Source organism: Dermacentor silvarum, chromosome 3 (genome assembly GCF_013339745.2).
Source record: "Dermacentor silvarum isolate Dsil-2018 chromosome 3, BIME_Dsil_1.4, whole genome shotgun sequence".
In the NCBI taxonomy this organism is placed as follows: domain Eukaryota; kingdom Metazoa; phylum Arthropoda; class Arachnida; order Ixodida; family Ixodidae; genus Dermacentor; species Dermacentor silvarum.
Genome location: NC_051156.1, coordinates 214,093,890 through 214,110,050, shown reverse-complemented (window position 1 = coordinate 214,110,050; position 16,161 = coordinate 214,093,890). Strand labels below are relative to the sequence as shown.

The 16,161-nt window shown below is 48.2% G+C and overlaps 1 protein-coding gene across 1 annotated transcript in view; it reads right to left on the bottom strand.

Moving 5' to 3' along the window:
• The window catches only part of LOC119446636 (uncharacterized), a 54,858-nt gene extending 39,507 nt beyond the window's left edge, over positions 1-15,351 (bottom strand). The window contains exon 1 of the mRNA XM_037711123.2: positions 15,331-15,351. The gene's annotated coding sequence lies outside the window, so the exon portion shown is untranslated. The remainder of the gene's footprint in view (positions 1-15,330) is intronic.
• Between the last annotated feature and the right edge of the window lie 810 nt (positions 15,352-16,161).

Sequence of the window (16,161 nt, the reverse complement as noted above, 5' to 3'; positions counted from 1 at the left end):
GTACTGCAGGCCAGAAGTTCTACAAAGTCAAATCAACCGTTATGCGGCATCTGGACCGTTACAAAAGAAGGAAGGAAAGAAAGAAAGACCGCATTGCGCCTTCGCTTCTCATTACAGCATGAAATTTGCAAGAGGTGTTGATGCATGCGTGATGAAAAGGTGCGAGTGCAAAAAGCGCGAAGACAATAAGCGCACGCTTTCAGAGGTGCCCACGTTGGAAATAGGAGCCATTGGCCAAAATATATAACGCAAGTTTTGTTCAACGTCAACGTCAGCTTGCAGATGGTATACGGTTCTACGCCATTCTCCGCTATGCTCTATTAAAAACAAACGCTGGTTAAGCCTTCTTTCAAAACACTATTCACGTTAACTTCGCCGGAGAATTTTGATTACTAAAAGAGAAAACAAAGCCGAACTTTCATTTTTCTTAAATTCCGCGCCTTTAAAGAACAGCGCTGGTACGTTAAAAAAATACCAAAAACATTCTGGCCTTTCACGAGCCATAACCACGACATGAATATGAGGCACGCTGTTATAGTTGGGAACTAAGAAAATATTTAATTACCTGGGAATTTTTAACGTGCACCCAATGCACGGCACACAGGCGTATGTTTTTTTTTTCATTTCGCCCCCCATCGAAATGCGGCCGTCTTGGCCGGCATCCCGTGACCTCATACTTAGCAGCGCAACGTCATAGCCTCTAAGCTACCACGGTGGGTGGATCTGGTACGTCACTGTGACATCACGGATTTAAAAGTAGTATTTTTCGTATTTGGGCTCTTATAGCTCAATAAAACTTATCTGAACTAGCTAAGTGGGGTCATTGAATCCTACAGAATAGTACGTAGTACATCATTACCGACCAGCAGCTAAACCAGACACAAGTAGACGCCATCAAGGAGGAGGTGCCAGAAGTTCAAGGTGTCGCCGGCACCAGTATTTAGTTTCTCTCATTCTTTTTTTTCTTCTTTCTTTTTTTTTGCCTCTTGTCTGGCTTATAAAGCCCCCTATGACGACAAGAGCGGCTTTCTTTTTCTTGTTTTTTTTATTGCGGAAGTGTAAGTTACTATTACAGCTCAGCTCGACTTTCTCTTTAAAATCTAAATGAAGCTCTCAAAGCCCACCCGCCGCGACTTTTCCCATTGGCCCCACGTGCGACAGAAATTAGATTAAGTTGCCGAAACTTGAGAATGTATACGTTTCGTCTCGCCATCTGACGCCGAGGAAACTTATGGTATTCACATGGTGTGCACGTGGGACATTCACATGCTCGATAGCTTGCCTACGGCCCTGAGAGTAAATAAATAAATAAATAAATAAATAAATAAATAAATAAATAAATAAATAAATAAATAAATAAATAAATAAATAAATAAATAAATAAATTGGAAGACGCTTAAGCTTCGCCTTTAGAGTGGAACGCGATAGCGTTATCGGGCTCCGTTCGCATTACATTTTTCTTTGAGTAGGCTTCACTGCAACATACAGCGTGGGAAAGCCAGCTTACAAAAAGCAAGCTTACATTGATCCCTTTAAAGTCGGCTTCACCTTTTAAACACAAATGCATTGCTGAAAAGACATACTTACAGGAGCAATTTAAGCCGTCTTATATCAAAATGTGAAGGCCGTAGGACCTTTTTTATTATTTTATTAATTGTTTGCTGTTACCCCGAGGCGCGCGTGTGTGCAAAATTTAGAAAGGCTCGGTTTTCACCATTCCCCTTAATGTTTCCTAGAACCAAAGTACAGCGAAACACCATCAGAATTGGAGGACGCTTAAGCTTTGCCTTTAAGAGTGGAACGCGATAGCATTCAAAGATCCCTGGCTGCTTATCAGGCTTTTTTCTCGTATATTCAAATTACAATCCGACGATATCACACCTGTATGTTGTGGTTAAGTCCCACTGTACAATTTTTCTGACGGATTTTACTTTGAGAATTTCAATTTTTGTTCACTAACGCCTTGCGCCCCGCGGAGGGCCTGTGTGGTCGGGGTCACGGTGGTCGGGGTGGTTCAGGATGTAGTTCGGCATGATTATTTCCGCCAGACGCCGATACTTAATGCCGAAGCTGACACCGACGCCGAAGCTGGATTTTCTGCGATACGAAGCCCTTAACGTTATCGTGTTAATAAATAAATAAATAAATAAATAAATAAATAAATAAATAAATAAATAAATAAATAAATAAATAAATAAATAAATAAATAAATAAATAAATAAATAAATAAATAAATAAATAAATAAATAAATAAATAAATAAATAAATTTGTATAAGGCCATTTTCCCCCCTTGAGTTCATATTGCTCGCGCAGAAATGTGAATTCCCCGTTCTTGTAACGTTTAAGGTTTAGTAAACTGAAGAATGTGTTCAGATGCCGATGATGCAGTGAACTTCCACGCGGCGCACTACGTCCAGACGAGCCATGTGCCGTGATACGCGCTCATTAAGCCCTTCGGTTATGACGTCAATGCGGAGAACTAAGCTAGACGGCGAACGTATATTCCTTCTTGCGGCCTCGACGATATAACATTGGGCTGGCTTCCATTCCGTTCCTTTGTGCTCGGTGCAGCTTAACAATGCACTATTCATTACTGTCGCAGTAAAATTTAGTAGCATTGTTGCGTTACCACACAGTCCGGAGCTGCAATGGACGATGGGCGAAATTTCAGCCGACTAAGCCGACTTTTCCACGCATCTAGCTTGCCCTAACCAATATGACCGCGTTCCCGCTGGTATAGAGTGCTACTAAAGCTGAGACGTGTGTTTTGAAATCATGGACGGAGCGGGGAACGCCAGTCCGCATCATCATCATTAAAATAATCATCATCATCATCCTATTTTAATGTCCACTGCCGGACGAAGGCCTCTCCCAGCGATCACCAATTACTCCTGTCTTACACTAGCCGATTCCAAATTGCGCCTGCAAATTTCCTAACTTGCAGCCCGAATGCAGCGTATACGTTGAACCAGCCTGTATGCTGACACCTTAATTACGATTCTGATGTCCGCCATCTTGTTTAAGTCAAACGTGGTGCGTGGAGAAGTGCACTACCAGGTTTTGCACATCGTTTGTCGGTGTCACCAATGCGGGGGCGCGTTCGCACAACAAAGACGAAACGCACTTTTTTCCACGGAGGCAAAGTAGCGTGACTGGAGCGACAATATTGCATGTAGTGACCAGTGGAACGCCAATCTTCGTTTATTATTTGGATAATGATAATCGTACAACAACTCTTGCGCAAGAACTCTAGCAAGCCTAACAATTCTTTTTCCTGTTAATCCTTAGTGCTCCACAGTTACGTTCCTTGTTTTCTGTTGTAGTAACGCGATTATAGACGAAGCCTTTGTAAGCTTTGTTTCTTAGCTGTTGTTTTTTCCCATGCGAAGCCGATATGTTTGTTGTATTGCTCGAGTATACAGACAACTAGCCAATGCACAGGCTATTATATTAGTCCAGATAGTTTCACATCTATTCCTCGTGATCCATAACTATGATTGATTGATTAGTAACGAAGGGCAGAACCATATACAAAGGGGACCAATATAGTGAAACGAGAACGCGAAAGGTTAGAAACTAAGGAGGCAAAAAAAGTTGAAGACGAAGAATATGAGAGAGAAAACATTCGGCGGGCTCGGCACAATAATACGAAAATCGACCCGCGCAAACTGTGCTATGGCAAAAACGTGAATTCGCGCGGGATAGCAGATAGAAAAAGAACATGACGCATCAAGCGAGAGCTTATACTGTATATAGAGACGGAAGAGGAAAACACGCGGCTGAGCTAATGCACTGATGGGCTCGCTATCAAGACTCACGCAGAAAGGCTGCAAAATGCCGTTGCTGCTGCTGCTGTTTCTGCTCGTCTGTGGGCAGAAAAAAAAAAAAAAACACGGGGCGTAATGTGCCGACATAGAAGAAACACGGAGGACGTCGGGGCATCAGCGCGCCGGCGACTCTGCTAAGGCAGGTGCCGAGCACGGAAAATGAGGCGGAAGGGACTCGGCGAGGCACAACGGCAAGAATCAGAGCTGCGGAAATGCTGCGCGCACAGAGCTGGTTATAGCTATAGCTATCCGTGGCGCGCGTTCACTGAGGGCGTTCTCGTGGGAAAAAAGCGAACGCCATTTTATTTGGCGCGCTGTGCACGCAGCGATGGATAGCGGTGAACGCCCGGGGCTGCTTTGCGAAGACGCGGCGACTGCCGACCGTTATTTGCAGCCGGTGATAACTGCGCGGAACGCTCTTTTGTTTCAAAGCGGTGACGCGCTTGTGAAAGTCTTTAGATTTACATCCTATTTATTCCTCACTAATACCGAATATGCTAGTATTACTTCAACGTTATGAAAGACAGCGCTTCCTTCCTATCCCTGTCTTTGTCACCTTGCCGTCCTTTCACCTCCTTTCTCACACTGTTGACCTATAATCAGGTGTCAGCCGCACGCTACAGACAGTTATACGCTGCGGTCAGCAGCCTTGCTTCATTTCAATCAATCAATCAATCAATCAATCAATCAATCAATCAATCAATCAATCAATGAGCAACGGTTCATATAGGCAAGCCCATCGTGGTGGCTACCAACGATGGCGACTACGGCGTTCTGTTACAAGGTCGCGGGTTCGATTTACCTTTGATTGATTGATAGATTGATGATGTTTAACGTCCCGAAGTAGCTAAGGGGGCTATTAGAGACACTGTGGTGGAGGGCTCCGGAGTATACTTTGATCACTTATAGGGTTCTTACTTGCGGTTTGTTCCGTAGTGCTGCTGCAACGAGGCATCAAAGACTATGCTGTACCTATAAAGCCCGCATATGTGCTTTCTCGAAGTAATACGAAACCTTCCACAATGCATGTGCGTTTCAATATCACCCGAAGCTCATAACGCCTATACAGTTCCTTCTGTGATCCAATTCTCCGCTTCGATATGTTCTCATAAACAACATTTCATTTCCTGACCCTACAGGACAAACTATACAGGTACGCTTGCCGGCACGCGAAAGCTCGCGCCGACGCGCCTTTGCGTTTGCCGCGCCTCGCGAGGAATGGCGGTTTGCAACTACACGAGACCACTTGGTTCTCTGATAGACGTTTTGACAGACATCGTCTCGTACTTTGTTACGAAGAGTGCTTCAATACGCTGAAATATTTATAAAGGCAATTTTTTATAGCCGTTAGATCAGCGCGAAAAGTAAACAAAAAGCACATTCTCGCATGACATAAATCTGCCTCACCGTGTTTTTTTTTTTTTTTTTTTTTTTGTACCACGCCTAGCTACGTAGCCAGGCGCGTAGACACGCGAGGCAACCAGAGCCCGATGTCTGTCTGGAACAGATATCCCTGCTCGTGCCGCGCTTCGACGCGTACGATCTGTCCTGCACCCTCTGCGCATGCGTAAGCGCGCCAACAAGCGTAATAAATGTTTTCACCACCCACCACCCCAACAAGCGTACGTGTAGTTTGCCCTTAACTCCCGTTCAGAAAAGCTCGTCGAGGATAGAAAATTACCACATCCAACGAAAAAAAAAAAAAAAAAAAGAAAGAAACTGTGCTCATTTAACGTGTGGGCCCTGGCACGCCCTTCGTCGGTGACCACAATACAGGAAAATGTCACTTCTACGCGCCCTCGCAATGGCGCTATCACATCAGGCTTCGTCAAATTTTCAATACAATTAAACCGGTTGTTAGTGTCCGTCGTCGCTTTCACAGCGGCCATCTATAGATCAGGACATCAGTTTGTCCGCGGGTACGACTCCAAGCCACCGCGGACAAATTCCGAGTGGGAGGAAGGTGGAATGCAAAAGTGTTCGTGTATGCCTGTAGTTGACCATAATCAAACTGATAAGGACAATATTCCAGTTGTCTGCCCACTTACGACTCAACTCGATTCATTCACTTCCCGTGCTTTACTATGCACGCGTACCGCACAGTAAAGACACACCCAAGTAATGTTTTTTTTTTTTCACCCTTTTTTTTCTCGCTTGACAAAGGCGTTTCAGTGAAGCAACAACGGTGCGCATGCGTCTGACATCTGAACCAGCTCGCTCCTTATGTTCTCAGCTTTCGGTGGGGGCTAACTGCGATCGAAAACGAGGCGTAACACTACTCTGATACTCCCTTAAAGTGAAGGAAACGAGTTCTTTCACCGGTTAATGTGAACACCTACCCGCATTCGTTTTCCAAACAGGGCGGTACTCACGTAGTATACATACCAGTCGCGCATCCCCGTTATTGGATGTCCGGGACCACTGGAAATTCGATCCACTCCAATTGCCAGAGTGTTTCTTTCTCTTGGAAAAAAAAATAGAAATAAATAATCGAAGCAGGCGCGTGATCCAGCCGTCGTCATGGGAGACTGTATATGTACACACTAGTGTGTGTGTGTATGTCTGCACGTATATTCATATGTATATGTAATGCTCCTTGTCCTTTTCCCAGCGGAAATACTTTTGAATGATTCACATGTGGGCGCGTTTTTGGTGCTCCCTTCTCGAGTTTGTCAAAACTAAATTACGCCGCGCGATTGGATTCTGCCGGCAGAAGCGACGACGATCGAATCCCGTTAGCGACGTGGATACTCTCTGAAACACGTCTTGGCGTGTGTGCACCAACCGGACGCAATTTGCGAGCACGCACGTCCCGCTATGTGCCTTTGAAAAAAAGCACTTGCGTGAGACGCGGAGTCGGTATACAATATACTCGGTTACGCGTCCCAGGACGTTTATAGACAATGCTCGCGCTTATGCATTCCACGAAGAACCGAAAGTGACGTCTGAGAAGGAAATTGAAAAATGCTCTGCGCAGTGCGGTCACTGAATGCCTAAGGACTCTCTTCGGTTCCTCTGAAAGCTCGGTGACTGTAATAGTTTCTTTCGTTTCCCTTTTTATATGAGCTTCCTGAATACTTTTGATGTACAGTCATGAGCAAGAGTTTTGAGAAAATGGTGTGGCGAAACTTTTTTTTCTTTCTTCGCAGCCTGGGCGTGCCAGCCGTATAGTGAAATGGCACAGCCCATAGGTGCGCGTGTTGATCCAATGCAGCATATTGAAGCAATTATACTTCGCGGAGCTGTGCTAGAAGAGATCATAACTTTTTGTTGATGCCGTCGTCTCTGAAGTTTAGCGCTCGATGTACCTGCGGATGCAATACAGCTTTTCTGCATTCCCTCCTTTGTTTCTATTTCTTACTAAACAGTATCGGTGTGCGGGGCAGGGTGACAAACACCTTTGACGAAGTGACATAACGAGCGAACTAGTGGTTACACGCTTACATAGTCGCTTTAGTGTATGTAAATAGTTTCCGTCTTCTGCTCTATCCTGTTTGTTATCCTCTCTCTCTCTCTCTCCCTGTCATTTGCCGATCCCTCCCGCACGATCTCTCGCACAAGCACGAGGTCGCGGGTTCAATTCCCGGCCGCATTTTGGAGGCAGTATGCAAATGCGGCCATATACTTACATTTAGGTGCACGTTAAAGAACCGCAGGTGGTTGAAATTAATTTGGAGTCCCCACTACAACATGTTGCTTTCGGACAGACAATTTAATTATTCATCAATCAATCAATCAATCAATCAATCAATCAAAACACTCAGTCACTGGGCAAATGTTCTTGTGCCTCCCGACATACGCGAGGCCCTGCAAGTAGCGCCGCGTGCGCTCGCAACAATTACGCTCGCAACAGGCGTGCGCAACAATTACCACTAAAGCGGCGTATGTATGTATGTATGTATGTATGTATGTATGTATGTATGTATGTATGTATGTATGTATGTATGTATGTATGTATGTATGTATGTATGTATGTATGTATGTATGTATGTATGTATGTATGTATGTATGTATGTATGTATGTATGTATGTATGTATGTATGTATGTATGTATGTATGTGTATGTATGTATGTATGTATGTATGATGTATGTATGTATGTATGTATGTATGTATGTATGTATGTATGTATGTATGTATGTATGTATGTATGTATGTATACATGCAACGTTGCAAAGCAAATGTACGCGCATAGAATCTGCAGACAGGCTGCGCGAACAGATCCTCTCCAGAGATGCGTGCTCCCCTCTTCGCTCAGCTGGCTCAAACTCCTCCAGTGGCGCGGAAAAAATTTCTCAGAAGCCGTCGGGCGCCGCATCGCGAGCTCCACTAGGCGGATCGCGAAAGCGTGCACTCTCACGCAGCACTTGCCCCCAAACCACGAGCGGCTGGCAGCGCCTCTAACGTTGCGTCGCCGTCGACCGCTTAGCAATGCAGCGCGCGCGCGCGCCTCTGAGCCTGGCGTGAGGCAATTAGGCGCACTCGCCTGCCGAGCGCGATATCTGTGTCATGTAGTAGTAGTGGTGGTGTTAGTAGTGATGGAAGCAGCATTCCCCGACCGGCACCTAAGCGAGATGTCGGTGCGTCGGGCTTCCACGTCGGGCGCACCTGCTTTGCAGGCAAGCATGCCCGTATGCTCGCAGACGCGCGCCCGTTCTCGTATGCGTTCTTCGAGCCGGCAAACTTCAACTCGAATTTCACTCAACGCGAACGGGTTGTTCCTCGCGGCGCCGAGCGAAGTTAACTTACACGAATGGCGTTTTTTTTTTTTTACATACCCGAGCTAACTGTATGAAATGTCGCAGATGAGTGCTGCTCAGTTTTGACGGAAAATTCGGCTTAATTATTCGCTATACGCCGGTTGAATGCGAAGGGCACGAGAGGCAGTGTGTACGCTGATTGACGGGAGAGGGGATGCGTTGGCGGTGAGCCTGGAAATAGAGTGCGGTTTGTTAAAGACCGGTCGACAAAGTTCTCACGCAGCATTGCCCAACCGCCGACATTAGTGAAAGACGAAGCCACGTTGCTGGCAGAAGTTCCAACGAGACGTTTGAAAGGAATTGAGTGGCTGCCGTTGAATTTAAGTTTGTGAAGTTAACTGGGACTCCTAGAGCAAATCGTATTGCGTATTTCGGCCCAGACGGCTCTTGCATCCACGAAGGAAAGGAGGCGTAGGGTGTGCAAGGGAGAAGGGAGTGGGGTGTATGTGCATAAATGTTTACCTAAGAAAATTAATATCGAAGGTGAAACACCCATGACCCATTATTCAGCGACGTACACGACATACTGAAACCGAAAGATTGTTCCAGCATTTATCGTCTATTGGGCACTAAATAAGTGAAAAGTTACGCCATTCGAGGTGAACAGATGCAAGTCGAACGACAACCGCGTCTGTTGATTCCAAGTGTATTGGGACAAGTATACAGACCCGACTTATAAGAAACCACGCGAATATCTGGTTCATATAAATTACTCGTTCTTTTCCACAGCCACTCTTTCGGACATGACGACATTTCCTCATCAATTAGCTGCAGCCTACGAGAATGCAGCATGCATTCAGCCGACTCGCTTTCTTTTCGTCTCGTTGACACTCGCATAAGAATAAGCATACTGATAAACAGATGCCAACAAGGTGTGACAAAGCTCTTGCGCCATGATTTCACATCTCCACCATCTCTGAAATGTCGTATAGTGATCTAGGGGATCTTATCTCCTTACCTCCCTAATAATTACAGAGGAAAGACTGTATAGAGTATCAAACCCAACGCGCCTCTCGTTGGTCTCATACGTGTCGTTTTTCTCTCGCCTTAAGGCATGACAGCACGAAGCTTAGCTCAAAACTTAACACTCTAACGGGAGTGGTACTCAGTATACTGCTCACGTCCCATTGGAGGTCACCGTCTTGGTTTCTGTTTCCGCACATTAACCAGTCACAGTTCAGGGCGCTTCTTCTTCTTCTTCTTCTTCTTCTTGTTTTTTACAACGAATGATCCTCAATGACACTTACTGAAATGCGGTGTCGTCGACGGACTCACCGCCATTCAAAGAAAAATAAAGACACAAAACGAGTTGGTCCGTGGCTGGTCAACATAGTTGCCATCGTGCGATTGTCTTCTGTTCGCTATGTGAATGTTCCAATTGCAAAGGACTGTCGTAATCAGTGTGTGTGTGTGTGTGTGTGTGTGTGTGTGTGTGTGTGTGTGTGTGTGTGTGTGTGTGTGTGTGTGTGTGTGTGTGTGTTGTGTGTGTGGTGTGTGTGTGTGTGTGTGTGTGTGTGTGTGTGTGTGTGTGTGGTGTGTGTGTGTGTGTGTGTGTGTGGTGTGTGTGTGTGTGTGTGTGTGTGTGTGTGTGTGTGTGTGTGTGTGTGGTGTGTGTGTGTGTGTGTGTGTGTGTGTGTGTGTGTGTGTGTGTGTGTGTGTGTGGTGTGTGTGTGGTGTGTGGTGTGTGTGTGTGTGTGTGTGTGGGTGTGTGTGTGTGTGTGGTGTGTGTGTGTGTGTGTGGGTGTGTGTGTGTGTGTGGTGTGTGTGTGTGTGTGTGTGTGTGCGTGCGTGCGTGCGTGCGTGCGTGCGTGCGTGCGTGCGTGCGTGCGTGCGTGCGTGCGTGCGTGCGTGCGTGCGTGCGTGCGTGCGTGCGTGCGTGCGTGCGTGCGTGCGTGCGTGCGTGCGTGCGTGCGTGCGTGCGTGCGTGCGTGCGTGCGTGCGTGCGTGCGTGCGTGCGTGCGTGCGTGCGTGCGTGCGTGCGTGCGTGCGTGCGTGTCTGTGTACATGCATCGGCGAAGTTAGACGGTGAATAATCACTGAGGTAAGTTAATTCTTTACTGTCATATTTACTGTCAAGCGGGACGTTCCTCTATGTGCGCTTGCATTCTCCGCCTCTTGGAACCACTGTGCACCGAATACCCGCACTACGATCCCGCTCTTCCGACGGGGCTTCGGAAGGTTTCTTGCTCAGCTGCTGCGTGCGGAAACGTACACTGTTTTTCAGCAGGCGCCTTATCGGGAGGTCCCTATACGCGACATATCGCCTAAACGACAAGCGTCGAGCAATACGGGTCGTCCCTGCGCCGAACGCGCTCTCGATAAGCCGCTTCAGCAGCTGTCGCGTAGTCTCAGGCCTCCGCGCAACGTTATCTCGGCTAAACAGCCCCCCCCCCCCCCCCCCCCCCGCAAGTGTCTCTTCCAATCTCGGCTCCTGTGGTGGCGTACAGCTCGAAGGCCGCGCGGAAGTAAAGAAAACAATGGAACCGTCCATGGCTCGTCGCCTCTTAACGGATCAATCCTTGTCGCAGAGCGGAGCGAGGAGGAGATCTCTGCTTCTTTGTTTTTGCATTATTTTTTCTTTGCGGAGGCGGCACAAGGACGTCGAGTCAACAACTTTTTCTCCTCAAACCGATCAGCCTCGCTGAAGGTGCAGCTTGCTTCGGCTAATGAGGGCTGTCTCGTTCTGTTTGTTTATAGTAACTGCGATCAGATAGGAGAATGGGATACCTAAAGTGCACTAGCTAGCACGAGCCACAGTCTAATTAGAGGGACACTACAGAGGACTATCGAGTTAAGCTGCGTTAGTCACATTAGGTCTGTGCAATGGCAAAGTGTTAGCAGCTCCTACACAGTGAAAGCACCCGGTTGCTTTCTTTCTTTTTTCTTTTCTTTTCTTTAATTGTAGGGGCTGTGTGAAAGTCTGTAGTCGTCAGGCGGCCTTCCTCGTGCTTGGTTGTGCGGACATATGTTATTGCGATAGCCATTATATGGACACTCCAAGCGCATTTCTGCCGTCGTCGCCGTGAGGTTCCGTATAAAGTCCAACGGCGATAAAGCCGCCGCTGCGCGCGCGGTCTTCGTTCGCGCGCGAGGCACGGGGAGGAGGCGACGGAGACGGTGAGGTGGTGGGGGGGGGGGGGGGGGAGGTGCGTGCTGCTCTTGCGGCTGCTACTCATGGAGCTTCTGCGTGGGCGTTTATCTCAAAAGCGATCTGCGATGTGGCCGAAGTGTGCGCCCGCGGGGGCTCATCTCCAAAGCGATCTGCGATGGGTACAAAGCGCATGCGCCGAGTGCCGATAGCATCGTATGCGCTGTGCTTTCGACGTTCGCGTTGAAGCGAGAGCCGACGTGAAGGTCAATTTGCTCACTGCCACTGGCGCGCTTTCTCACTACAGCGTTTTGACGAGTTTCCGTGGTCGTCGAGCGAGATGTGTTCATGTTTACCTGTGCGCGCGTGACACAGTGCTTGTTTATTTAGATAGTAAGCGAATATTTACAACTTTATACGGCCGCCGATAAAACTACTATCATTACTTTGTATAGCTGTCTACTAATTTGCTATCGCAATCAATGCTTCGCCTTTCGGGCAAAAATGCGACTTTTTTAAAAATGTCTTCTCTTATTTTCTCATTACTCTTTACCCCCCGTCCCGCCTTATCAGAGTAGTCAATCAGGCTATGATGAGTGGCGTGTGGCCGTGACGGGACAATGTGTGTGAAAGACCAGCTGTAGTGATGGTGTTCGTATGGAAACAACAAAAAGATAATTAGTGATGGTGATTATGGAAGAAGACCACGTGCCACGAACAAGGAAGCAGCGTGCAGAGCGTGAGAGCGAGCGGAAGTCTCTAACGGCAGCTCGCAGAACGGCGGTTCAAGGCTCGACGACTGGTGACCGGGTGTCCTGCTACCTGCGGACGTGGTCTTAGATCCCGTTCGTGGCTCTGCTCTCCTGCGCACCAGCGGCCTGCTGTCATAGCGGCCTGGTGCAGTGTTTCCTGCTGAGAACCGGGACGCCTGAGCTACCTGTCTGCCGACCAGCCCGACGTTCTAGCGGCCGAGGCGTTACAGACCAGGCGTTATTGGACGGTCACAGCAGTGGCCTGCTGCCATACCGGCCTTCTGTTCCCCTGCTTCCACGTCGCGACCGGGTGCGGCGTGGTGGTAATGGCGTAAGGTGTGGCCGTCACAAGCAACACACCAGCTGTCCTCAAGTGTCAGACGACACAGCGACGCACTACGCAACGACAACCGTCATGGGCACCGGTGAGTCGTGATGCATGAGTGCTAGGCACATCCTTATATAGACGGACAAACGTCTTCAGAACTCTAGTCCACGTGCATGTAAATCGTCTGTATCGTGTTAGCTTGTCTGTGTACAGTCTGTGTTGCCTGTAAATGCCTCCCGTCTGCCGTGTCGTTAGTAAAAGTATCCTGGGCCCAAAGGAAACATGTTTTTCCATCACACAGGCCATTACTCCTGTTAACCTCTCTGCTTTAACCTTCTTAAGTCCGTATCTCCTATTTTTCTCCATTACGGCAAGAAGAATGGGCTTAGCCAACAATTCATTTTCGAAGGGGAGGGGGCCAGGATGCTGTGACGTACAACTTTTTATGCGAGGCATTCATGGTACGCATAAATATTATTCATTTCTTGGGGTGCGTACTGCCCCCCCTTGATCGTGCTTCATGGCTACGCCTATAGATATAATTAGCCGCCTATAGCGGTAAATAAAAACTACGTCACAATCTAACAAGTTTCGAGAGCTTTCTTTGCGCCAAAATGGCCCGAAAATGAGGAAATACTTTCAAATTCCTGACGTTCAGACTATTGTGTCGGCGCTGAGGTTTCAAAAAAAGGAAACTTTGACATCCAATCGACCTGTTTTCACCAAATGAATGAAAACAGAGCTTCGAAATAACAGAAGCCTAACCCGATTAAGTGTTGCTCTTCAATGTCTCTCTATAACGGTAAATCGTAAGTAAAGCGCACGATGCGCAAGGCGGTCTCAGGCTCCGCACTATCCCGTTGGATGCGCTCAAAGCGCAATTAGGAATTCACGACTTTAAGCCGTCTCTTTATAAAGCTCCTCCCGTACTGACGTCAGAAAGTTAAGAGAAAGCTCAATAGTTCCTGGCAGGCGTTAAATAATGTACAAAGGGGGCTGTCAAACACGCCGCTGGAAGATTATCATCGGCCTTCCTAGGAAGCGTGGTTTCGTAACTCGTTCAAATTTTGCGGGAATAAGCGAACACCTTCAGGCTATTGAAAGCGCATGCGCGAAAGGCAATGTTTACTGGCACGTTGCGAAGGGAACTAGACACATAGTGCGGAAGAAGACAAAAGGAGGGAAGTAAGGCGTGTTTCTTGCTTTTAGACTATAGCGTAAAGCAGGGCGCACCTTCATTTGAGGTGTGACGCAAGATGAGCGAAAAATTGAGCGTATGAGGCAAGAAAAAAAAAAAAAAGAGAGAGAGAGAAAGCGAGTTTTTCTTCACATACTTCGCGTCAGACTGATCCTCTTGTTTGGCCTTCTTACTCGCCTTTCCCTTCTTTCGCGAGATCCGTGCTTTTCAAGCCAGCGGAGTCCCACCATATATATAGCTGCCTCGTTCATAATTCAAACGAGCACTTAGTCAAGTTCTATCTTGTCGCATTAGCCTGAACAACGCAGCTGAAAAAAAAAAAAAAACACGAAGAAAAAACTATTGCCTTTCTTTTTCTTTTCTCCCACGCTGTTATCACTCGTTCCCATACTTCGGCAGAATTCTTTTTTTTTTTCTAATTTCTGGACTGGCCCACGTCCACCGGTGTGAAAATCTAGGTCAGCTTGTTTCCGGGCAGCCGAGCCGCACATCGAGTGTTGAGGTTCCTCTGCGTCGAACAACGTTGGGCATATGCTTCTTTTTTAGGGGGGCACGCGTTTGCTGACTGTCGTTCCCGATTCTCATAATTTAGTACTCCGGCTGTGGCGCAGGTTTCTTGGATTGCCAGCGCGAGTGTATTATAGTGACGGCGTCTACTTAGCTGGACTTGGATTTTTACCCTTTCTTTCTGCCTCTTGAAACAGGCAGACACGTGTCATTCCTGTTCCTTTCCGAAGGCAAGTGACTTTGCGGAGTGTATGGTCGATTGGTTGATTTGCGTATGTACAGGTGAAATTGGAAATGCGACAACTTTTCCTTTTCTTTTTTTTTTGTGTCCGACTCCTCCTCCGCAAACATTGAATTGTTCAGCGAATAAAGGTTCATAACGTGAGGTGATACGAGAACATTTCGGCAATACAACGGTTTTCGGAACCGTGCGAGGATGGACAATTAGTCACAGAACGGCACGTTCTACAGGTTCTGGAATCACAGGAGTACACAATTTAAGTCAATAAAGCACCAACACTACAACTTTTCGTGTCAGGTTTGATAAGCCCTAGGAAAGCAATTGGATAGGAGATAGAAGCGCACGCATGGTTGCAAGCACACACGTATACACCCGCGCGCACACAGACACCCGTGCGCAGAGGTTAGTGACAGTTACCGACGGACAGGTCTATTGGGCATTCGCAGGCGGATATACTCGTACATCAACAATACAAGCTACGTGCGTCAGACAAGCGTCCAGCCCATATGCAGCCATTCCGTTACATCTACGTTGTGGACACAGTGCCACGCATCCAAAATCCCCGACTCGATTCTGCGAGGCACCGCGCCCACACACAAGCATCTCGATCGAGAACGACTGTACTTTACCCACGCCGATCCCGGGAAAGATGCCCACAGGGCATCCGAGGTGCGGCACATGTAGCGGGCGTTATAATGGAGCCAGGATTAGAAGCGGCGTTATACCTCGCGGCGTGCCCGAACGGGGTCCGCCACCGCGTTAGTGCTCAGCGCCGAGAGCGACTTCGTTCCCGACAGGCTTATATCGGTCTTACGCATATACGTCGTCGCGACGGCCACCGGTGAGAGATGTCGGGAGGAGAGCTCGTGAAAGGAGGCGACGGCGGGTTGCGACACAGGCAAGGGTTTCTCGCTCGCCGCAACGCGCGTACGAGGTAGAGGGAAAGTCTTGTAAATGAACAGCGCCTCCGAGGCGGCGATGGTGGCAGCGGTGGGCCTCGGCTCATTACCGACACGCCTTCGCTCGCAAGACCCGCAGGAGGAGGTTGGGGCGGGGAAGGCAATACGTGATTGGAAGGGTAAGGAACGCGCAGGCCCGCGCGAGATGGGCAGCGAAAGGAGTGTCGTTATGCGCGCCGCGTGCCTGCCCGAGCTGCGATTGCGCGCGTGCGTTCGGGTTCGTGTGTGTGTCTTAAGAGTGAGCGGAGTGTGTGCCGGGAAAAAACGCGTGTTCGTGCGTACGCGTAGGGTGATTGAGGCGCGGCCGTTTGGGTGGCGAGGCAGTGCGTCCCTAACTCCATTCCGGACCACTAGTCGCCGTCGGTGGTGGTTCGGACTTTGGCCGGCGCCAATTACATCCAGACGCACGCCCGGCGCGCCTCGCGCCGTCACGTAACAAACCGCTTCGAGCGCCGCGCGATGAGGCGTCCTTTTAATTTTTCTTTTCTTTCTTTCTTGCTT